This window comes from Oryctolagus cuniculus, chromosome 3 (genome assembly GCF_051225735.1).
Source record: "Oryctolagus cuniculus isolate XC-2025 breed Fujian yellow rabbit chromosome 3, ASM5122573v1, whole genome shotgun sequence".
NCBI lineage: Eukaryota > Metazoa > Chordata > Mammalia > Lagomorpha > Leporidae > Oryctolagus > Oryctolagus cuniculus.
In genome coordinates this window covers 172197373-172222119 of record NC_142869.1, presented here as the reverse complement: position 1 = coordinate 172222119, position 24747 = coordinate 172197373, and the positions used below count along the sequence as shown (strand labels likewise).

At 38.3% G+C, this 24747-nt stretch overlaps 1 long non-coding RNA gene across 14 annotated transcripts in view; it reads right to left on the bottom strand.

Annotated features, from left to right (window-relative positions):
- LOC149127602 (uncharacterized) overlaps window positions 1-24747 on the bottom strand; it is a 330118-nt gene that overhangs the window by 231383 nt on the left and 73988 nt on the right. Inside the window, exon 3 of one of the 14 annotated variants that reach the window (XR_016231128.1) lies at window positions 2838-2856. The exons of the other annotated variants lie outside the window; for them this stretch is intronic. This is a non-coding gene — a long non-coding RNA (uncharacterized LOC149127602). Of the gene's footprint in view, window positions 1-2837; window positions 2857-24747 lie in introns of those variants that run through there. 14 annotated transcript variants of the gene reach the window in all.

Here is a 24747-nt window from a genome sequence, read left to right as displayed (position 1 = left end):
ATTTTAGGACCTAGAAGAATTTGGTGGTTTTTAATTTAATGATATATGAGGTATTGTAGAATCTAACAAATTCCTCAGAAGATTCATAAATTTAATATACCATTTTATAATGCATGGATTTCAGACACAATTGCATTCCTTCCGAAGTAATATAAACTAGGAAAATGAGGTTAGAAGAAATTGATCATCAAGGTATTCAGTGAGACAAATCAAGGTGAATCCATGAGTGTCATGAATCCTGATATTAAATTAGGGGTGTGTGTGCGTGTGTGTGTGTGTGCGTGTGTATGAGAGAGAGAGAGAGAGAGAGAGAGGGAGAAAGACAAATTTCTTTCAACCATTTAACATTAAAGATAAAATGCTACAAAAGTCCCAACAACATAATTAACATAATAAATTTCTTGTTTAGGGATTATAATTTCACTTGCATTCTTGAAGCTAACAAAGTGCATTTTGATAGCTTTTAATTGTAAAAAATATGGGAGGGACGTTATTGGGGGGAAGCCATTGTAATCCATAAGCTGTACTTTGGAAATTTATATTCATTAAATAAAAGTTAAAAAAAAATATGCATCTGAACTATCATGAGACTGACCCTCAATAGAAAACCTAAAAATAGCTCACATTTTACTTAACTAAGATAATATTATTTAAAATCATCTTCAGGGTGGATAATATGTAGTAAATTGAAATACAATTACTATTAATAAACAAAATAACTATTATACCATTAATAGGCATAAACAAGTTACCATGTTTATTAACAACTCCTTACTGATACAATTATCCTCTAATCTAACCATGGGAAAAAGTTCCAAATAAAAGCTTACATAAATAAAGAATTATATATTACTAATTTTAATCAAGTTGATATAAGTTAGTTTTAGACATCAAATGGCAACTTCATGAAACAACCTTCAAACACTAGCAAGAGCAAGGGACAACTCTACACAGAGTCTCTAACCAGTAGATTAATTATCTAAGCTGTATGTTAATTGCTGTACTCAGTGGAATGATTTCCACAAACTCATCATCCACAGCAGGATTTACTCAACACATTGGTCAGCCTGGCCTGAATCCCGTCTCCTTTAGGAAAAGAGATGTCTGCCATGGATGGTTTCCTACCATTTTTTGTGAAGAAAAGGCCAACTCTATATATGGTTTAAAAAACTCTATAAACATAGTTTATTAAACCTTTGGGGTTACATCAAATAAATGTAAGATAAAAAGGCCTTAATCAAAAGCACCCTTTTCATATCCTCTGTCAAACTGAATAAGCAAAAGTGCAAAAGAACATAATTTATCATTCCTGGAATATCCACAAAAATAGGCAGATATTCCTTTTTTGGTCATTTATATTTCTACAACCTTAAGTTCCAAAGATCTCTAAGTGCTTCTTGAAATGTAATGCCATTTCCTCACCAAATTCCCCTCTCTCTAGTTAAATCACTTTCTTTTTTTTTTTTTAAATCTTTCCTAGAAACCTTTTATTTAAGATATATACAAACTTTATACATATCTACAAATTTAGTAACATAGTGGTTCTTCCTACCCCAACCTCCCTCCTGTCTGCACTCCTGTGTTAATATAAACAAAACTACATATCCTTGCTTATGCGGTTGGTCACATTTTATACTATAAATTCCCTCTTTGGATAGCAAACCAACAAATTTAATACTTATACTTTAAAAGAAGATCTCAGAAAAGTGGGATGAAATATTTTTCTGGCTGTTTTTTATTTGTATTAATATAAACAGAATAGATTTCATATATTTCACAGATACAATCCTAAAATAATCATACCTCCCTCCATCTCTTCCTCCCTCAATCCCCTACCCTTCCTCTTTATCCCTTTAACGTTTGCAATAACATAGCCTCAATTTGCGAGAGTACGTAGTGTTCCCTGTTTTTCTCTGTATATTCTTTTTTTTTTTTTTTTTTTTTGACAGGCAGAGTGGACAGTGAGAGAGAGAGAGACAGAGAGAAAGGTCTTCCTTTGCCGTTGGTTCACCCTCCAATGGCACTGCGCTGATCCGATGGCAGGAGCCAGGTGCTTCTCCTGGTCTCCCATGGGGTGCAGGGCCCAAGTACTTGGGCCACCCTCCATAGCACTTCCTGGCCACAGCAGAGAGCTGGCCTGGAAGAGGGGTAACCGGGACAGAATTCGGCGCCCCGACCGGGACTAGAACCCGGTGTGCCGGCGCCGCAAGGCGGAGGATTAGCCTAGTGAGCCGTGGTGCCGGCCCTCTGTATATTCTGTAGTCCAACTCAAACAGATTTTCACCATCTCAGGCCATGGGTGAGGTACTTGTCCTTTTCAGAGCTTTTTATATTTGGTTATCTTATAAATCCTCTGGTTCTCCTCCCTCAAGTATAAGCAGTGTTGTTTTTTTTTTTTTTCTTTGGAGGAGAATTTGTGGCATATTCCAACATACTTTTGAGAGGGGCAGGTATGGCATTTAGTGTGAATTCTGATGATTGACATTATCTGCCTGAGAAGAAATTTGGCATCATCATGGTCATCCTAATGATCCTATATTTACCCAATAATTAGCATGTGCTAGTCACTCTGATAAGCACTATAGAAGCATCCACTAGTTATCACAATAAGCCTATAAAATTGTTGTTAATATTGGAAATTCCATTTCAGATATTAGGTAATTTGTCTAAGGTTACACTCCTAAGTCAAAGATAAATTTGAAGAGTTCTGTACCAACCTGGAGGTAATCTAGTGTTGATTACTACAATGCATTTCTCTGGAGAACTTAGCAATGTTCAGTTAGAAGATCAAGTCCAAAAATCCTACCTTCACAGCAAACAAAGCTTCAGAATGAGTCCCAGCTGGAAACCTGACAGCTGTTTTGAGTGTAAGGAGAACTTTATCATATGTTATACAAAAATTATAACTCCAATATATTATAACTAAAAGCTGGAGTTATTTCCAAACATGCAAAGGTGTACATGATGTAGAAGAGCCCAAACAATGACACCAGCTTTGTGGCATAGAGGGTTAAGCCACTATCTGTGATGCCCTGGGCGCCAGTTCAAGTCCAATTGCTCCACTCCCAATCCCGCTGCCTGCTAATGCACCCAGGAAAGCAGAAGATGGCTCAAGTAGTTGGGCCCCAGCATCCATGTGGGGCATCCAGATAAAGCTCCTAGTTTCTAGTGTCAGCCTGGACCAGTCTTGGCTATTGTGGCCATTTAGGGGAGTGAATCAGCTGATGGAAAAATTTCTGTGTCTCTATCAGATAGATAAATAAACCTTAAAAAAAGAGCTCAGATAAGTTGCTTTAAATCCCATTCATGGAACTTTTAGTTAATGCCATATAAAAGTATTATGTTACATTCTCAAAACGATCTGAACAAAAACAGCATACCAACGACTGCTGTATAATCCAGAATAAGGAAATCTGCTACAGAAGGTAGAAAAGCTCTGTTTCCATAAAGAAAAACTAATGTGGAAAATGAAATCCTTCTTGGAGGATATGCCCATAGAAAAGAGCCTTCCAAATCTTATGTCCGTTTATTTTAGACCATTATTGAGGAAGAGCTTAAAGACAGACTGAATGAAAAACATTCAATATGGTGTGGAATTTAAAAATATCTATGAACCCAGACCTTATGAGAAAAAAAAATGATATTGTATTAGATACCATGAGAAACAATAATGGTATTGGATTATATAATATCTAAATTGGGCCTGATGCTGTGGCATAGCGGGTAAAGCCATCACCTGCAGTGTTGGCATCCTATATGGGCACTGGTTTGAGTCCTGGCTGCTCCACTTCTGATCCAGCTCTCTGCTATGGCCTGGGAAAGCAGTAGAAGATGGCCCAAGTCCTTGGGCCCTTGCACCCATGTGGGAGACCCAGAAGAAGCTCCTGGCTCCTGGCTTTGGATCGACCCAGCTCCAGTGTTGTGGCCATTTGGGGAGTGAATCAGTGGATGATAGACTTCTCTCTCTCTCTGCCTCTGCCTCTCTGTAACTCTACCTTTCAAATGAATAAATGAATCTTTAAAAAAAGAAAAATATCTAGGGTATGTAATATTTGTGGAGAGTATCTGCCCAAAGAATCACAAAGTAGTATAAGTTAGTTCTTGATCTGCACCTAACAGGAACACAGAGTAGATAACCCCACAGCTTTACCTGTAAGTTGAGACTAATTTTGTTATTCTCAGTAGCTTGAACATTCTTTAATATTATGGACATACTTTCACTAATGTACAAAAATAAGCAAGGCATAGAACTGTCATTCCAAAAATATTTATAAATAAATGAACTATTACAATAAGAATTTAGAATAAAAATCTATAGAAATTGGAAATCAACGGAATTAGGTTTGAACAGGAAATTATGTCTACATTCAGGTTAAGACTTGCTCCTCTCTGGCTCTTAGACATGGCTCTGTTAAAGCTCCAAAGTAGAAGCTTATTTTCAATATCCAGACATACTCAGGTCTCTAGGATTGGGGAGGACAAAAAATAAGAATGGGATATGTGGTTTGAGGCTCAATCAATAAATATCTTATGTTTTCCACTTCAGAAGCTTAATCCTCAGGTGTCTTTTTTTTTTTTTTTTTTGACAGGCAGAGTGGACAGTGAGAGAGAGAGAAAGAGAAAAAGGTCTTCCTTTTGCCGTTGGTTCACCCTCCAATGGCCGCCATGGCCAGTGCACTGCGGCCGGCGCACTGCACTGATCTGAAGCCAGGAGCCAGGTGCTTCTCCTGGTCTCCCATGGGGTGCAGGGCCCAAGCACTTGGGCCATCCTCCACTGCACTCCCGGGCCACAGCAGAGAGCTGGCCTGGAAGAGGGGCAACTGGGACAGAATCCGGCACCCTGACCTGGACTAGAACCCGGTGTGCCAGCGCCCCAAGGCGGAGGATTAGCCTAGTGAGCCACGTCGCCGGCCAGGTGTCTATCTTGATAAACCTGTTTGGAGAGCACCAGAGGTCAGATAAGTTACAAGAGGCTCCTGTGCTGTACAATTCAAGCACAGATCTAAGGAGGTTGCCTAAAACATCACACACTTGACATAATAAATAGTGAAGGGTCAAGGCATTCCTAATCATAAGAGAGAATAGATCTTATGGTTCTTTTTTTTTTTTTTTTTTTGACAGGCAGAGTGGACAGTGAGAGAGAGAGACAGAGAGAAAGATCTTCCTTTGCCGTTGGTTTACCCTCCAATGGCTGCCGCGGCCGGCGCGCTGCAGCCGGCGCACCGCGCTGATCCGATGGCAGGAGCCAGGAGCCAGGTGCTTTTCCTGGTCTCCCATGGGGTGCAGGGCCCAAGCACCTGGGCCATCCTCCACTGCACTCCCTGGCCACAGCAGAGGGCTGGCCTGGAAGAGGGGCAACCGGGACAGAATCCGGCGCCCCGACCGGGACTAGAACCTGGTGTGCCGGCGCCGCTAGGCAGAGGATTAGTCTAGTGAGCCGCGGCGCCGGCCCGATCTTATGGTTCTTATCTATATTCTTTGTCTTCATGATCAAGAAGAATATATAAATATATATACACACATAATAAAATAACTCAGAGGATTACTATTTGTCTAAGTTAGTAGCTTTATGCATTATCAATAGCATTCTCAACTTTAAAACTTTTTCTATAAATATTTATGGTAGATGTTTATAATCATAATTTCTAGGTATTAGTGAATAGGGACCACTCAGATTATAAAATTTGGAAATAACCTACCATTAGTCACATATATTTACAGACCCTTACTATTTCTGAGGTCTCCGACAAAGCCATATCTTTCACAAATTTTTAAAGCTAGGTCACATTTAATTTAAGCCCTACTGCCCCATGCTGTAGGTGTTTCATACCGGTTTGTCATGTAGAATGTTAACTTGGAAAAGTGGTTGGATTTTTTTTTGTATTCCAATGGTCTGTCCTTAGAATTATTCGTTCTCTTTGAATAACTGTAATAACAATAATTTTTTAAAAAACAAGATGGAAGTGTAATTTGAAAATTAAGAATATAAAGGCATTAGTTGGATAAAGTGATTTGTAGTCTCACAGCAACAAACACATTTCTAGAACATTGTGTATGTGTGGTTCTTCTGATCCAGCCATCAGCTGCAACTTTTCCTTTGGGTTGGTTTTCTGAGTGGAAAATGAGTTATTCCGAACCACTCACTTTTATACATTCTATCATTTATACCCAATAAAATTTTTCTTCAAATGGCCATGGTTAAAATGAAGGGAGTCTGTGACTGAGGAAAAGTTTCTACTATAAGTCTACTATGACTGCTGCCAACTGACAAGCTTTAAAACGAATAGCCAGCTCTTTTTTTCAACCCAGATTGTTTTCAATCTTACTTATTGACACTGACTGTATGCTATTAATCCAAGCTCTGGAAAAAGATACAACTGGTGATTCAATTGTAGAAGTAAAAGAATAGGTGATATTTCACTTAAAAGAAGATGCACACAATGTTTGTATTGTTATATGTGTATATATTTTCACGTAAATGATCCAAACATGTGACTCCAGATATTACCTCTATTCTCATGCTTCTGCAACTGAATCCCCAGTTATACCTCTCATCAGAGCGTAGATGAATATATATGACTCTACTAATCATTTCAATTTGAATAGTGCACAAGGGTAGTGGAATATTCCACTTTGTTCAAATATCACCTAGCTCTTACCTCTTGAAATCTATCTGTACCTTTCATTTCCCTATTCTTATGATGACATTCAGAGCTATTCTCTACCCTCATCTAATATCCATGTCATATGTGTCCTTTTAGTCAAACCACAGTTCATATTTGCATTTCATATCCTAACTAGACCATAAATGAAACACATAGTACTTCCCTTCAATATATTTTCTCTAGAACAGTATTTCCAATGTTATTTGTTTATTAAATACTCATGTCACAGCACTGCTTGACACTGTCAACAGGCAAATCCCCAATATTTCTGAAAAAGATGAACATTTTATAATTACATAATTTTATGTTTCCTGCTTCTCTATCATCTACTAATTCTCTTTTCTTAATAATTCTCCACTTGCATTCCTTGCTCTTTTGTACCATTTTACATTGTAGCCTCCCAAAATATCAATTATTATCTACCTTTACTTACTTTATCTAACAAATCCCTACTCAACTTACCAAAGTCTGTTCAAATATAACTCTTCCAGAAAAATCTTCCCCCAAACCTATTTCAGTCCAATATACCAACTCTAGACTGCCTATCAGCCCATTAGTACCTTTACTATAACTTATAGGATAACCACTGATGTTGTTGTTTATTTCTCTAAGTGAAATGTAAAACCTCAGGATCACTCTTGAACACACCCTTTCTCTGATAACCTACCCACAAACCATCATAAACATACACATGAAATCTCATCATTCCGTGCTGCCTCTTCCCTGCTTCCCTAGATCAAGCTACCAACAAGAGCCTGGACTTCTTTTTTTTTTTTTTTTCTTTTTTTTTTTTAACTTTTATTTAATGCATATAATTTTCCAAAGTGCGACTTATGGATTACAATGGCTTCCCCCCCATACCGTCCCTCCCACCCCCAACCCTCCCCTTTCCCACTCCCTCTCCCCTTCCATTCACATCAAGATTCATTTTCGATTATCTTAATATACAGAAGATCAGCTTAGTATACATTAAGTATGGATTTCAACAGTTTGCTCCCACACAGAAACATAAAGTGAAAAATAATAGATGATTTTTTTAAATGATGATGAAATCAGAGCAGACCTATTGTCATGTTTAATCCCAGTGAGAGTCAAGTTGGGAATTGATAATTTCTTTTTCTTTTTTTTTTTTTTTTTACAGAGGATCAGTTTAGTATGCATTAAGTAAGGATTTCAACAGTTTGCACCCCCATAGAAACACAAAGTGAAATATATTGTTTAAGTACTCGTTATAGCATTAAATCTCAATGTACAGCACATTAAGGATAGAGATCTGGACTTCTGCAATGACTTTTCAGCTGGATTTTCCATGTCTTCTGTTGACTCCAAAAAAATACATTCTCAACACAGCCGATGGAGGGGTGATAATTTTAAAATGTAAATCAGGCCGTGTCATTTCTACACTCAAAGCTACCCCATTTCACATTGAGAAAAAGCCAAATCCTGTGTTGTAAATCAAGAGTTCCTCTGATATAAACTCCTACTATCTCCACATGCTCACGCCATCTGCCACCACATTTGTCCTATATGTCATTGGATCACATTGCTTTAGGGTCTCTGCAAATGGCAATGCTTGCTTCAGAGAGCCACATGGGTAGCTCCTTATTTACATCAAGTCTGTGACTAAATATCACGTTTTTACTGAGGCCTACTCATATTATTATACTTAAAATTACAGCCTGCAATCTCCATCCAACACTGTCCCTCTTTAATATTTATGCTCATTTTTCCCAAAGAACTTATGACATTCTAGAGTATGATAGTGTTATTTATTTTCTTCTTCCTTATGCTAGAATATAATATTCACAGGAACAGAAATTTTTGATTTTTCACTGATGCATTCCCATCCAGAAACCAGGCTTAGATGGCTGGTGAAGGTATTTTCCTGACAAAATGAACCCAAAAAAGCTGTAAGAAGGGATTGCTTCTTCAAATATATGGAAATAAGTGCAAAAAAGCATCATAAAGTACCTGGGAAACATAAAAACACCAAAGGAAACTAATAAACCTCCAATATCTGAGTCTTAATAAAATGAAGATATAAGAACTGTGGACAATTTACAATGAGCCACTTCAATAAATTCAGTAAATTACCAAAACAAAACCCATAGACAACTAAATAAAATTAAGAAAATAATACATATAGAAAATCAAAATTTCAGTAAAGATATAGAAACCATAAAAATAAACAAAACCAAAGCTGAAGAGTATAAGGATGGAATATAAAGAATCAATGACAGATTATTTCAAATACAAGAAAGAACTGGTGAACTTAAAGAATGAAAGAATACTCCATAAACACCATCAAATTACAAGACAGACAGCAAGTATGAATAAAAATACCTGAAAACACAAAATAATTAACAATGTGCAAAAGTAAGTCCTTAACCATAAATATTTACTTTAAATCTAAATGTAGTAAACTTTGAATCAAATTGAGAAACTGCACAGATTAGAGAAACAAGATCAGGTAGTATACTGCCTACAACAGACTTACATTATATTTAAGAACAAATGTAGGCCAGCGCCGCCGCTCACTAGGCTAATCCTCCGCCTGCGGTGCTGGCACCCTGGGTTCTAGTCCTGGTTAGGGCACCGGATTCTGTCCCAGTTGCTCCTCTTCCAGGCCAGCTCTCTGCTGTGGCCCGGGAAGGCAGTGGAGGATGTCCCAAGTGCTTGGGCCCTGCACCCACATGGGAGACCAGGAGAAGCACCTGGCTCCTGGCTTCAGATCAGCGCAGCGCACTGGCCACAGTGGCCATTTGGGGGGTGAACCAATGGAAAAGGAAGACCTTTCTCTCTGTCTCTCTCTCTCTAACTCTGCCTGTCAAAAAATAAATAAATAAAAATAAATAAATAAAAGAACAAATGTAGCTGCATATGGGCTGTAGCCTAGCAGCTAAAGCCAACACCTGCAGGCTGGCATCCCATAGGGTCGCTGATTTGAGTCCCAGCTTCCCTGCTTCTGATCTAGCTCCCTGTTAGTGCTCCTGGGAAAGTAGTAGAGGTTTAGACCAAACCCCGGGTCCCTGCACCCATGTGGGAGACCTGGAAGAAGGTCCTGGCTCCTGGCTTCATCCTGGTATAGCTCTGGACACTGTGGCCATTTGGGGAGTGAACTAGTGAATAGAAGATAGCTCTCTCTCTGTGTCTTTCTGACTCACTCTCTCTCTCTCCCTTTTCCTGTCTCTCCTTCTCCCTCTAACTCCACCTTTCAAATAAATAAATAAATCTTTAAAAAACACACAGCTAATAAATTCAATGTTGTTTCATGGCAGAAACTTCTCAATAAATTAGATAGGAAAAAATATACTTCAAAATATTAAAAACTATATATGACAAACCCACAGCCAATATCATACTGAAGGAAGAAAAACTTAAAGCATGTTTCTTCATATATCTAACAAGACAAGGATGTCCACTTTCACTACCCTATTTACTGTAGCATTAGAAGTATTAAGAAGCATAATCACGGTAGAGAAAGAAATACAGGATATCAAAATTGGAAAGAAGCAAGTCAAACTATCAAATGTGCAGGTGGCATGAATTTATACATGGGAAACCCTAACAAGTTACAAAATAACTGTTAGAACTGAAAACAACTTTGGTAAATTTGTAGTATACAGCAATAACAGATCTACAGATCTTTTTGTAGACCAATAATGATCTCACTAAAAGGAGAATCAAGAAATAAATCATTCACATAGCTCATAAATAAAATATATTTTTTTGAAAAGTTTAAAAAATTTATTTACTTTTTTAAACTTTTATTTAGCAAATATAAATTTCCAAAGTACAGCTTATGGATTACAGTGGCTTTTTCCCCCCATAACTTCCCTCCCACCCGCAACCCTCCCATCTCCTGCTCCCTCTCCCATTCCATTCACATTAAGATTCATTTTCAATTATCTTTATATACAGAAGATCGATTTAGTGTATATATAATATATATATATGTAAAGATTTCATCAGTTTGCACCCACACAGAACATAAAGTGTAAAATACTGTTTGAGTACTAGTTACAGCATTAATTTGCATTGGACAACACATTAAAGACTGAGATCTTACATGAGGAGTAAGTACACATTGACTGCTGTTGTTGACTTAACAATTTGACACTCTTGTTTATGGCATCAGTAATCTCCCTAGGCTCTAGTGATGAATAAATTTAACTGAAAAATTTAAAAATCCTATACTGAAAATGATAAAACATTGATTAAAAAACATTAAAAAATGGAAAGATATTCCATGTTTGTGGATTGAAAGAAATAATATTGCTAAAATGTTCACATTAACTAACCCATAGCTGGATGAATATGTATATTCACCGTAACACTTATCAATATTCAATGACATTCTTCACAAAATTATAAAAAAAAATTATCCTAAAGTTTGTATGGAAAAACAGAAGACCAGAATAGCCAAAATGATTCTGAACAACAACAAAACAAAAACAAACAAACAAAAAATAAACCAAGCTGGAGGCATCCTGATATCAGATTTCAAGGCATCCTACAAAGTTATGATAATTAAACAGTATGGTACTTGCATAAAAACCAGCACATACATCACTACAAAGGAATGCAGGAATGGAAAACCCAGAAATTAAATACAGCTAAGCCATTTTAACCATGGTCCCAAGAGTATACACCAGAAAAGCATACTCTTTTCAAAAAGGTTGTTGGCAAAAATAGACATGCATATGTAGAAAAAAGAAATTAGATCCAACATTACCACCATATACAAAAATCAACTCAAAGTAAATAAAGACCTAAGTGTGCAACCTGAAACTATATAATTTGTGGAATAAACATAAAAGAAATGCTTCGACACATTGGTGAAGGTAATTAACTTTTTGGGTAGGATCCCAAATGTCAAGCAACAAAAGAAAAACTAGACAAAAGGGATTCTATCAAATTGAGGAGCTTCTATATAGCCAACAAAACAAATAATAAAGTGAAGACACTTCTGACAAAATAGGAGAACGTATCTGCAAGATACTTATCCACCAAATGACTAATATGCAGAATATATAAGCTCAAAAAATTCAGCAGCAAGAGCACAGAAACAATCAATTCAGTTAAGAAATGGTCAAAAGACTTGAACAGACATTTCTCAAATTAATAAATAGAAATGGCCAACAACTATATGGAAAAAATGCTTGTTATCACTGGCCATCAGGAAAATGCAAATCAAGACCAACATGAATCATTATCTCACCCTCATTAGAATGGTTATTATCAAAAAGACAGAAAGTAACAAAGTCCAGTGAAAGGGAAAGCACTTATACTCTGTTGGTGGTGACAATGTGTATTAGTACAACCATATGGGAAACAGTATGGAGATTACTTTAAAAACTAGAAACAGAACTGCTATATGATCCAGAAATGCCACTACTGGGTTTATATCCAAAAGAAAAGAAATAATTATCTTAGAGATATCTTCTCTACCATGATCACTGCAACACTACTCACAATAGTCAACATATGTAATCGACCACGGTGTTCATCATCAAATGAAGCCATGAAGAAATATAGTTTCTATAAACAATGGAATATTACTCAGACATAAAAAAGAATGCCTTTAGCTGCAACAAAATGGATAGAATAGGAGGACATCATGTTGAATGAAATATAGAAAAGAAAATCAATCCAAACACAAAATATCATTTTCTACATGTTGAGAGGGGTTGAGTTAGGCAGAATTTAGATTACAGATACCAACTCAGAGTTAAATGTAAGTTTATGCTATTACACAGCATAATTGGGCAACTAGAGTTCACAATAGCTGATCAAATATTTTTTGAGCAAGTAGAGGAGGCAAGTTCCAGGGCTCTAATCATTAAGTTATGTCGAGGAAATCTTGATTACCATGAGGTAAAAGATAGGTAATGGGTATGGAAATGTCATGTGGTGGCTCCTAAATACGTACAATTATTGTTGATGAAATTATCTTAATGTATATGGAGGGAACACAAGGAGAAGAGAAAGAAGAACACAGAATAACAAAGGAATTCTACACAAAAGAAACACGGACATTTCTGTAAAGTTGTGAAAGACAGAATGCTCACAAATTCTAAAAGAAAGGCTTTGGCACCTTGGTCAAGCAGTTACTTTGCCATGGTAAGTATGAAAAAAGGAAACTTGTCAAGCTGGTTGCAAATGCAGTCTCTGAAGAGCATACAGAGCTTTTATTATTATTCTGTGGTGATAAATGTTTTTACATGTTGTCAATCACTGTACTATCTATGATACTTCTCCCTGGGATAACGGAATTCAACCAAGTTTAAGTTATCCCAGCATCAGAAAGGGTCCAGAGGTAAATTAGTGAAGAGAGCATTTAAATAAAAGGAGCAGCTTGAAAATATCACAGAGGGAATGGCATATAAATATTAATAAGAATAATTGTATTCTACTTTAAGCAAACATCATGAAAATCATGTTGGATTGAATGATGGAAAAATTAGTCTAGAATTGAGTTACAGCAAAAATAAATTAGTCTACAATTGGAATTTTTTTCTCTCAGACTATACCAAGCCTTGATGAAATCATTAAATTTGACAAATCACTAATTAAACAGATCACTTTTCATACTTCTCCATAAGGAATGTTACATCAGAAAATAATCAATCAATAGAAAAGCCTATACTTCTGTTGTCCCAGAAAAGAAAAAAAATTCTAAGCAGGTTAATTAAAAATAGAGAAAACAGGTGCATGCGTTATTGAATGAATGGTTAACATTACAATGAAAAAGGTTATTTGAGAGTTAGCTAGCCTAGGTTTTAATTCTACTTCACTACTCGCTATGAGAACCAAGACAAGTTACGTCACCTCCGGAGTCTCAGTTGTGTCAACTGTTAAACAATTTTGAAGATGACATCTTCAAGATGGCAAAGATATCCTAACCTTCACTGCACACACACACACCCAGTCACCCCAGAGAGCTAGCCATAAACCAAAATTGCCTAGAAACAGCTCAAGAACCCCGTAAAATTCTTCAGCAACACAATGGGGCCAAAAAAGTGGGAATATGCATTCATTCATTCAGAAAGGATTCCTAATGTGAATGGTATCCCTCAGAAGACACTGAGACGCTGTTAATCAACAACCTTTCTGGCTGGGGAACTCCCGAGAGATGATGGTAGCTTCCCACTCTTCTGCTAAGCAGCAGCAAAAGGACATTTGTACATCAGGCATAACCCGAATCACCACAAAGAGCTATGCCCCACCCCAACCCCAGCTACTCTCATTCTGAACAAGCCTGGGATCCTGCTCTCAGATCCCCAGCGGCTTTATAAGCGTAAGATCAGCCCTCGCCCTGATGAATACTATTCAGCCTTTAAAATGGGGGGGGGGGGTGGGTGATATTGAGGCATGCCATGGAAAGCCACCACCTGCAATGCTGGCATCCCTCTGGGGCACCAGTTCACATCCCAGCTGCTCCACTTCCAATCCATCTCCTGGCGAGTGGCCTGGGGAAAGCAGCAGAAGATGGCCCAAGTACTTGGGCCCCAGTCACGTACATGGGAGACCTGGATGAAGTTCCTGGCTCCCGGCTCCCACCTTGCCCTGCCCTAGCCATTGTGGCCCTCTGAGCAGTGAACCAGCTAAAGAAAGATCTCTCTGTGTCTCTCCCTTTCTCTCCAATTCTGACTTTCAAATAAATAAATACATACATACATCTTTTAAAAAAAGAATTGTCATCATTTGAGACAACATAAATGTGGAAGACATTATACCAAGTGCAACAAATCAGATATAGACAAGAAAATATCACAAGATTCTATACATACATGGAATCTAAAATCTACATCATAAAACAGTAAAATGGTTACAAGAAGCTGGGTAGTGATGAAATGACACAAAAATTTAGTTATACAGTAGACATAATAGCTCAAGAAATCTATCATGCTTCATGATGACTTCAGCTCAAAACAATATATTTTATACCAGAAAGTTTATAAAATAATAGACTTTAAGTATTCTCACTGAAGCTAATTCAGGCTTGAATTCCAAGATGGCAGATTAGGGAGGGCCACACTGCGCTAGGCTAGGGAAGAACAGTAGGAAGTGCACTCTCAGTGGAGAAATGGAGAGGAGCGTGCGCTGGAGGTCCTACAAGAGGAAGAGGAACACCGTGGAGCTGCGTGGGGGTGTTGTCACACGGCACAACATGAACAGAGCTGCAGCGGCTGAAAGCTGGAGCAGGCAACAGTTTGGAGTCAGAGGTGAGGCCAGACTGCAGCAACCCCTGGTGATATAGCCAGAGGGAGAGTGTGGCACGAGTCTGGACTGCAGGCCTGAAGGCCGGCGGTTGCTACTGGTTGCCCATGGACCCAGTGGAAGCAGAGTGGGCACGTTTATCTTAACCCAACTTCCCCACTGTCCAGCAGAGAAGGGGCTGGCACCACTTTGGATTTGGCGGCAGCTGCAGGAACCTTTGTTGTATGCACACACAGCATCTGGCTGAGACAGGATGCCTTCGCGGCAGTACCAGGGCCGTGGCAAGCAGGGAGCAGCATTCAGCTAGTGGCTCCTGTGTATGCAAGTGATCCAGAGATTCTAGCTGAGGGAACAATCTGCAGTCCCCACTGACTTTGAGCCTGGCAGGGAGGTGGCTGGACAACCACGTGGGACCATAAGGCGCCTACAGCCTCCCAGGATCAAACGCCTAGGTGGAGCTGTCTCATGGAACATCTGCCTCTCTGTTGACTGGATGGGATGGCAGGGCAGAGAGAAACATCTGTACCCAATGACGGTGGGAACTTGTATAATGAGACCATGGAGACTCAGTGGTATATGAGACGGTGCAGGGTGTAGCTGGGTATTGAGATATACCAAGCCCAACTTTGGTGTTACCCTAGACACTCACTCCACACTGGAGCACTGACCAGAGCTCCCAGTCCACACTCAACATATACCTCTTGATATTTGCTGAAAGTACAGAATTCCACTAAGCCACAGAAGCATAGCTCAAAGATAAAAGTCTTCATAGGAAAAAAAACAAAACTCAACTCTACAAATGCCTAAAAACAAACACAGAAATTTAAGAAACAAGAATAAGGAAGAAATCTCTTCAGGAAGATATTTCAGGATTCAAAGATGAAGAAATTGAGGAATTTAAAAAAATAATCATAGGATTTTACTCAAAGAAATCAGTAACAAATCCATGAACTAAAGGAAACCATATATGACATGAATGAAAATTCTTCCCATGAAATTGAGATCTTAAAGAAAACTCAAAATCAAATATTAGAAATCAAAACGTCCGGGCCAGCGCTGTGGCTCACTTGGTTAATCCTCCGCCTGCAGCACCGGCATCCCATATTGGTGCCGGGTTCTAGTCCTGGTTGCTCCTCTTCTAGTCCAGCTCTCTGCTGTGGCGTGGGAAAGCAGTGAGGATGGCCCAAGTGCTTGGGCCCTGCACCTGCATGGAAACCAGGAAGAAGCACCTGGCTCCTAGCTTAGGATCGGCACAGCACCAGCTGTAGCAGCCATTTGGGCAGTGAACCAACAGAAGGAAGACCTTTCTCTCTGTCTCTCTCTCTCTCACTATCTATATCTCTACCTGTCAAATTAAAAAAGAAAGAAAGAAATGAAGAATTCAACAGATCCAATAAAAAAAAAATCAGGTAGTAAACATTACTGGCCAGACTTGGCAAGGCAGAAAACAAAATAGCTGAACTAGAAGACAAATCTTTGGAAATCTTACAGTCAGACAAAAAAGAACTTAGAAAACTTAAAAGCAGTATTGGAGATTTATGGGATATGACCCAAAATATGGATCCTAGGAGTTCCTGAAAGTGTGGAATGAGAGAATGGACTAGAAGGCCTATTTAGTTAAATAATTCCAGGAAACTTCCCTAATTTGGAAAAAGAAAGGGCCATCCAAGTACAGGAAGCACAGAGAACTCCTAACAGATATGACCAGAAACAATCTTTACCATGACACACTGTAGTCAAACTTTCCACAAGAAAACCAAAATAAAAGATTCTAAAATGTTTCAGATGATCTCCAATTAGACTCACAGCTGACTTCTCATCAGAAACCCTACAGGCTAGAAGGAAATGGAGAGATATAGTTCAAGTCTTAAAAGACAAAAACTGTCAAATCAGAATACTGTACCCTGCAAAGCTTTCATTTATGAACGAAGGTAAAATTAAGACTTTCTATAACAATCAGAAATTGAAAGAATTTGTTACCATTTGTCCAGCCTTACAGAAGATGATTAAGGATGTGCTACACACAGAAATACAGAAAGATAGCCATCATTACGAGAGAATGTGAAGGCAGAAAATCGCCCAGTAAAAGTTCAAAAGAAATCCTAAGTAGACAATTGGAATATTTATGGGAAAATGTCAATAGTTACCTTGAATGTAAGTGGCCTCAGCTCTCTAGTTAAAAGATACAGACTGGCTGAATGCATGAAAATACAGGACCCATCTATTTGCTGCCTACAAGACACACATCTCATCAACAAAGATAAATGCAGACTGAAAGTGAAAGGATAGAAAAAAAGCTAGAAGCCTTCTCCCTAAGATCTGGTACCAGATCAGGATGTCCACTCTCACCATTGCTATTTAATACATTCTTTGGAGTATTAGCCAGAGCTTTAGGCAATAAAAAGAAAGCAAAGGGATACAACTTGGGAAAGATGAAATCAAGCTATCACTATCTGCAGATGACATGATTCTACATTTAGGACAGCCAAAAGATTCACTGAGAGACTATTGGAACTCAGAAGAATTTGGTCAACTGGCAGGATATAAAATCAACACAGAAAAATCAATACCCTTCGTATACACAGACATTGTCATGCTGAGAAAGAACTTTTAAGATCAGTCCCATTCACAATATCTCCAAAAATAATTAAATACCCTGGAATAAATTTGAACAAGGATGTCAAAGATTGCTATGATGAGAACTATAAAACACTAAAGAAAGAAATAGAAAAAGGCATTTAAAAATGGAAAAATCTTCCATGTTAATGGATTGGAGGAATCAATGTCATCAAAATGTCCTTATTACCAAAGGCAATTAAAAATTCAATGCAATCCCAATCAAAACACCAATGACATTTTTTGCAGATCTAGAAAAATGATGCTAAGATTCATATGAAAATACAAGAGACCCTGAATAGCTAAAGTGATCTTATATAACAAAAACAAGGCCAGAGTGATCACAATACCTGATTTTAAGACATACTACAGGGCAGTTATAATTAAAACAGCCTAGTACAGGCCCAAAAACAGATGGATAGATCAGTGTAACAGAATAGAAACACCAAAAATCAATCCATGCATTTACAACCAACTTATCTTTGACAAAGGAGCTAACATCGATCCTTGGAGCATGCACAATCTCTTCTACAAATGGTGCTGGGGATACTGGATCTCCACATGCAGAAGTATGAAACTAGACCCCTATCTTACATCTTATACAAAAATCCACTCAAAATGGATCAAAGACCTAAATCTACAACCTGATACCATCAAATTACTAGAGGAGAACACTGGGGTAACCCTGCAAAACATTGGCTTAGGCGAGGATTTCTTGGAAAAGACCCCAGAAGTACAGGCAATCAAAGCCAAAATTGACAAGTGGAATTACATTAAGCTGAGAAGCTTCTGCACAGCAAAAGAAATACTCAGCAAAATGAAGAGGCAACTGACGGAATCACAGAAAATATTTGTAAACTACACAACTGATACAGGGTTAACATCCAGAATCTAGAAGTAACTCAAATATTCAGCAACAACATTACAGTCAAGTGATGAAATAGCCAAAGGACTTGAACAGACAATTTTCAAGAGAAGAAATCAAATGGCCAACAAACACTTCCAAAAATACTTAGAATCACTAACCATTAAGGAAATGCAAATCAAAACCACAATGAGGTTTTAGCTCACTCCAGCTAGAATGGCTCTTATTCAGAAATTAACAAATGACAAATGCTGGCAAAATGTGGTGAAAAAGGTACCCTCATCCACTATTGGTGGGAATGTGAACTGGTACAGGCACTGTGGAAGACAGTGCAGAGATAGTTCAGAAATCTGAATATACACTTACCATGTGATCCAGCCATCCCACTCCTGTAAATTTACCCAAACCAAAAGAAATCAGCACATGAAAGAGTTATCTGTACCCCATGTTCATCGCAGCACAATTCACGATAGCTAAGATATGCAAACAACACAGATTTACATCAACAGTTGACTGGATAAAGAAATTATAGTATATGTAAGTAAGTACATATAGTATATGTAAGCTATGGAGTACTACTCAGTTGTAAAAAAAAAAATGAACTCCTTTTTTTCTTTTGCAACAAGATGAACACAATTGGAAACCTTTATAATTAGTGAAATAAGCCCATCCCAAAAAGACAGATATCATGTTTTCCCAATCTTAGGTAACTATTAGAGTACCTGAAATGTTATGTATTGGAGTGAAATACAGATTTTGAGATTTGATGAATGTTTATAGCCCTTGTCTCTTCCACTGAGGAACACTGTTATTTTTCTTTATTTTTCTTATTCATAGTGTTTGTAGAAATATTTCACTTACAGTAGGGTTAACTACATAATCATTAAGTATACTGAAATTGAGCTTTGCAAAAATTAAGAGTCAGAATGGGGAGAGAAGTGTTGGAGCATTGGTGGGATGGAGGGTGGAGAGGGAAGTGTCAGTACATTCCTAAATCTGAATCTATGAAATATATTAAACTTGTGTAACTTAAATAAAATTTTTAAAAATGTATTCTCACTAGAAAAACACAATGGTACCTCAAAATGTTCATGGATATTAGATTAAAATACATGTTTACTGATGGTATATAATTTTTTAAAATTTGCCACGTTTTTCATAATATGCTTCCATGAACTTTTTGAAGATCCCTCATAAGTATGTGAGGTAATACAGATCTTAAGTAGCCAAAATTAGTCATTCTATAATATAGACATATATAAAAACATCATTAAACACCATAAATGTATGTATTTTTCTTTTCAATTAAAAAGAAATGACAGTAAATCTTTAAATGGAGTTCTTTGTATCTACATGAGAAGTTAACAATACAATGTATTGTAAGTGCCTATTACAATACCTTTATATATTATGATTATAGACAAGATGGTGATCATGATGATTATAAACTGTTCTTAACACATTTTCATGACAATAAAACTTGTTTGTTATAATCACATATATTAATCTGCATGAGAACACTCTTCCCTCATCTTCCACCCTCCACATGTCTGGCAAGAGTGAATTGGAAGCCATAACTGTATGTTCCTGCCAGGATACCCACTCTTCCCTTCTCACCAACTCAGACCTTTGTCTTGACAACAAAAACACTTAGAGATATTGTCCTGATTGTACCTGTTTCTTCACAGTCAACAGATGAAGCCCACCAATCACAGGTTACCTTTCAACCCCTTTCTCCAATCCCATTGCTCTGGATCCCATTTCTGTCCAACTCTGAAATCTCATCCTCTTTGAAATTCTTGTTCATATATCAGCAAATTTCTAAATATTTTCCAGCTTTTCATCTGTATTTCCATTTCAACTTCCTTTTCAATTGAAACCTAACTTTCTTGGAAGTCCTACCAATTAGTGGTTGTTTTCTCTTTCACTCCCTCACTATCACTGGGACTCTGTACCCTTTGATGCTTCTAAAACATTCTCCTTCTTCCTCCCTACAAAACAAAACCACACACAAAAAAATTTGGAACTCCTGCAATTAAAGTAATTCACCACTAAACCTCCTTGTTATAATCATTTATAATCTTGGAAGTGTCACTAATACTTACTCCTTGAAGATTTTAGCTTCTTTTACTTTGTCCAGAACCATACCTATGACAATTCTTAATACTTTGTTGTCACATGGATGACTATTCCAAAACCTAGATTCTTCATTTCTTAAATATAAAAAATGAGTTTATTTTTCATGCTGCCACATCTATAACTTTATGATAATATCACATACTTTCTCATTACCAAAAATGACAAACCCTCCTCAGATCTCATTTTTAGTTACCCACCTCTGCATTCAACATTTCCTGTATTTCCAACTCCTTCTATCTAGTGCCTCAACTTCTATAATTCTTCAATGCCCATCAGTACCTATAATTCATATACCTTGCCTCCATTTGACTATTCTTTATTTTCCCCCTCTATATTGTTCAGACACCATGGCTCAAGTTATAATCATCCCTTCCATTCACCTCAAGTGTTTTGTACTTCTCCCTCTCTTGCTTCCACTGACTTGGTTAAATCAAGTGTTTTTACTACTCTACATGTGGAATTGACCAGAGAAAAACCAAGTGTGTTGCCTGATCTCATAATCAAGTGTATCCACTGACTTCAAGTGAATCCTTCATGGCAGCCTTTCAACACTTCCTCACAAGCAATTATTTAATAAGGTAATCTCTCCTCAAAACTCTAGCCCTTCCTCCCCAGTAGTTATGACCAACCGTTTCCTTTTCATCAAGAAAACAAGAGAAGTCAGAAAAGTTCTACCATTTGCCTTATCTATTCACCCACGTATATTTGTGCCTTACTTTCCTCTCTGTTGTGATGGTTGAGTATCTAAAATCCTAGCTAAAGATAATAATACTGTGATACAGGACTTCAAATGCATGTTATTAATTCCGTCATGAAAATCCTGATTCCCATACTGACCAACTAAAACTCTTATTTTCATTTATGTTCATATACTCCATAATCATGGAAGTGAAAATGATAAACTGTCATTTAACACAAATTTATCCTCACTTCTATAACAATCATAAAGGCACACAATCTATCACTGATGAATGAAATTTCAGGATAATAAATTGTCTCTGACACCTGAGATTCCTCTATCTTTATAACCCCACCAACTAATTCAACTATTTCAATTTCTATGAAATAGAGTTCTTTTGGCCTTCTCTACTTATATTTTCTTTTAGACTGATTTCTTTTCAGTAATGTCATTAGCTGTGGTTGTTGGTAACAGTCAGCAGGAATAAGAAGACAAACAATTAAGGTGAGTTTAATCAAGGCCCATTTTCAAAAATATGGGCAAGGCTTATGGTAAAAAATATAGCAATGCAATATCCCAGGACTAAGATCGGCAGACTACCCTTCATCCTGAAAAAGATAAGGGGCAATTGCTGTCGGGGAATAGTCCACAGCGGCATTGCTAGGCAGAGGTTTTTACTTTCGGTTTTGACTGGGGGCTTTCCAATGGCTGGGGCTCTCCGGAGGCGGAGGGATCGAGGTCACAGGTCGCAGTAAACAAGATGGCGCCAGGACCCCGCAGTGAGTCTGCCTGCCAGCCTGCTGCGTAACACCTCACCTGATTGGCCGAAGGACGCGTGCCCTCCACGTGAACAGAGACCGGATTGGTGTGCCTGATGCATGGACTCTAGCTTGCTTCTGATTGGTCACATTTTGTATCTAAGCCACGGGTGTAAGGAGGAAGCTCTCTCTCTCTCCTTTCCTCCTTCCTTTCTACCTCTGTCACGTCTACTTTTTCTAATAAAAAGTCTACTGAAGACCGATAAGCGTCATTCGTTCTTTTCTCGCCTGAGAAAGTGTCGTCGCGGGCCCTGTGTTGAGTCTGCTGGCCAGACTCCCCCGAGACGATCGCGGCAAATTGCAATAGCAGAACTCAAAGAACTCAGTGGAGGGGGACAACAAGAAGGGACAGAGAAGCTGGCGCCGTGGCTCAATAGGCTAATCCTCCACCTTGCGGCGCCGGCACACCGGGTTCTAGTCCCGGTTGGGGCGCCGGATTCTGTCCCGGTTGCCCCTCTTCCAGGCCAGCTCTCTGCTATGGCCAGGGAGTGCAGTGGAGGATGGCCCAGGTGCTTGGGCCCTGCACCCCATGGGAGACCAGGATAAGTACCTGGCTCCTGCCATCGGATCAGCGCGGTGCGCCGGCTGCAGCGGCGGCCATTGGAGGGTGAACCAACGGCAAAAGGAAGACCTTTCTCTCTCTGTCTCTCTCTCTCACTGTCCACTCTGCCTGTCAAAAAAAAAAAAAAAAAAAAAAAAAAAAAAAAAAAGAAGGGACAGAGAATCCAAGGACTCTCTCCTCCCTGCCTCTTTATCTCTTTTCAGCACCTCTCATTCACAAAATCCAACTAGAAGCCACATGACCAGAGAGGTGGTCTGCTAATGGAGTTTACATAGGTCATTCACCCAAAGCATGGACTGGAAGCAAAAAAAGTGTGGAGAACAGATCTGGAGCACCAAACGTCATCATTGGGTAATTACAATCTCTTAGCCAATTAAGTGCTTTTCACAGATGGTTCCCAGCTCAAACAAACTACTCAGGTCACAGTGATAAAATTAGCATGTTAAAGAAACAGCATACAGCCTTCAGGTCACATTGCTAAAAGACATTTAAGATGTAGAATCAGACAATCCTCCTAGATAAATTCCTAGGAGGATTTCTGTAATTTTTTCAGGTTAAAAGTTAATCATGACTATGTTCATAAATGTGACCAACAATATGGCTAACAGAGTACAGGAATCTTTATTAAATAAATCCCATTCTTTGCATCTAAAATACAAATTCAGTGGGTTTCTGAACTGAAAAGACAGCTCCTTCTGTTCCTTTGCTCTTTCCAACCTTGCTCTGTCCCTGCTCCCATTCCAGGTCACTGTTCAGCATACTAATGCCAAGCCTGCTTTTACCCAAAGTGCCTGCTTCGTATGCTGTCATATATATACTGCTTGTTGGATCCCAGCCAGTGGAATTAAATGAAATGGTTTTCTGTCAGACTGAATACTAATTATGTCTTCATGCCAAAGCTAGGTCTGCATAATGACATCATTTGCAAGTAGGTTGGAGGTTTGAAGCTCAAAAAGTTTGTTCTGATATTTATGGATGTAAGCAAAGTGGTGTTATGCTGTTTAGTGTGTTTTGCATTGGTTTGTTAATTTTAGATATTTGGCTCAAAAACTTTAAGGTCTTCTCTGGGCAACATGGCATATTAAGTAAATTTTCCATTGCTTAAGTCAGTTGCCCTCCCACTGCAAGACCTCAAACCTACAACTCACTTTTCTAGGGTAGTCTTTGGGACATTAATTTTTTTATATTTTCAAAGACCTGAGAACCTCTGAGGTTCCCCTTCCAATCATTCACAAATGCCTAACCTGAAAATATATCTTGTTTCCTGGAGCATCATGGTTTATACTTGTTGGTACTAATACTCCCTTTTCTTCTCAGAAACGTCTCATTTTTATGTATAAATTAGATGAACACGTCACCAAGATGCCAACATTTTCAATATTTGGTTCACTATTTACTCTTTGAATGTTGGCATCCAAAATCTTTCAGAAATAATTCTTTTCCTTTACATGAGGCTTGAATATCTTGCGGTATTCACTGTGCTCAATTAGCTAAATGACAAATTAAGTCCATGTTGTCCTAATAATGAGACGAACTCCAAGGCCCTGATTTTCGTCTCAGAGTTGGGCTTTAAACAATGCATTTCTATAAGGGTAACTTTACTCATGGGAATAAAAACCCAAGGAACAGCGTTGAGGATGATCCACTAGAAGATCCAGGCCTGGGGAAAACATACGCGCTATCTGATCAATTCAGCACATGTATGATGCAACGCAGTCTAACCAAGTTTAAGACATCATGCTAGGGATGTGAGGCACAGAAAGCCTAAGAGGTGAATTTTTCACTCCAGTGTCTCATAATTATATGGAGTAATGGAAAGAGAATCAGGCTGGTTGTCGTATGTCATTTTTAGGTCAATCTGCATTAGTCTTTATTGTCCTGACCTTGGCAAGCAATTTAAGATATTAGACATTGAATGACAGGAATGAAATAGACGACCAGAAGTATACACAGCCTTTAAAACTATTTCCTATGGTCCAATAGCCTTTAAAACTATTTCCTATGCTTGGGCCCCTGCACCAGCATGGGAGACCAGGAAGAAGTTCATGGCTTCTAACTTCAGATTGGCACAGCGCCGGCCATAGCGGCCATTTGGGGAGTGAACCAATGGAAGGAAGACCTTTCTGTCTGTCTCTCCCTCTCACTGTCTATAACTCTACCTCTCAAATAAATAAATAAAA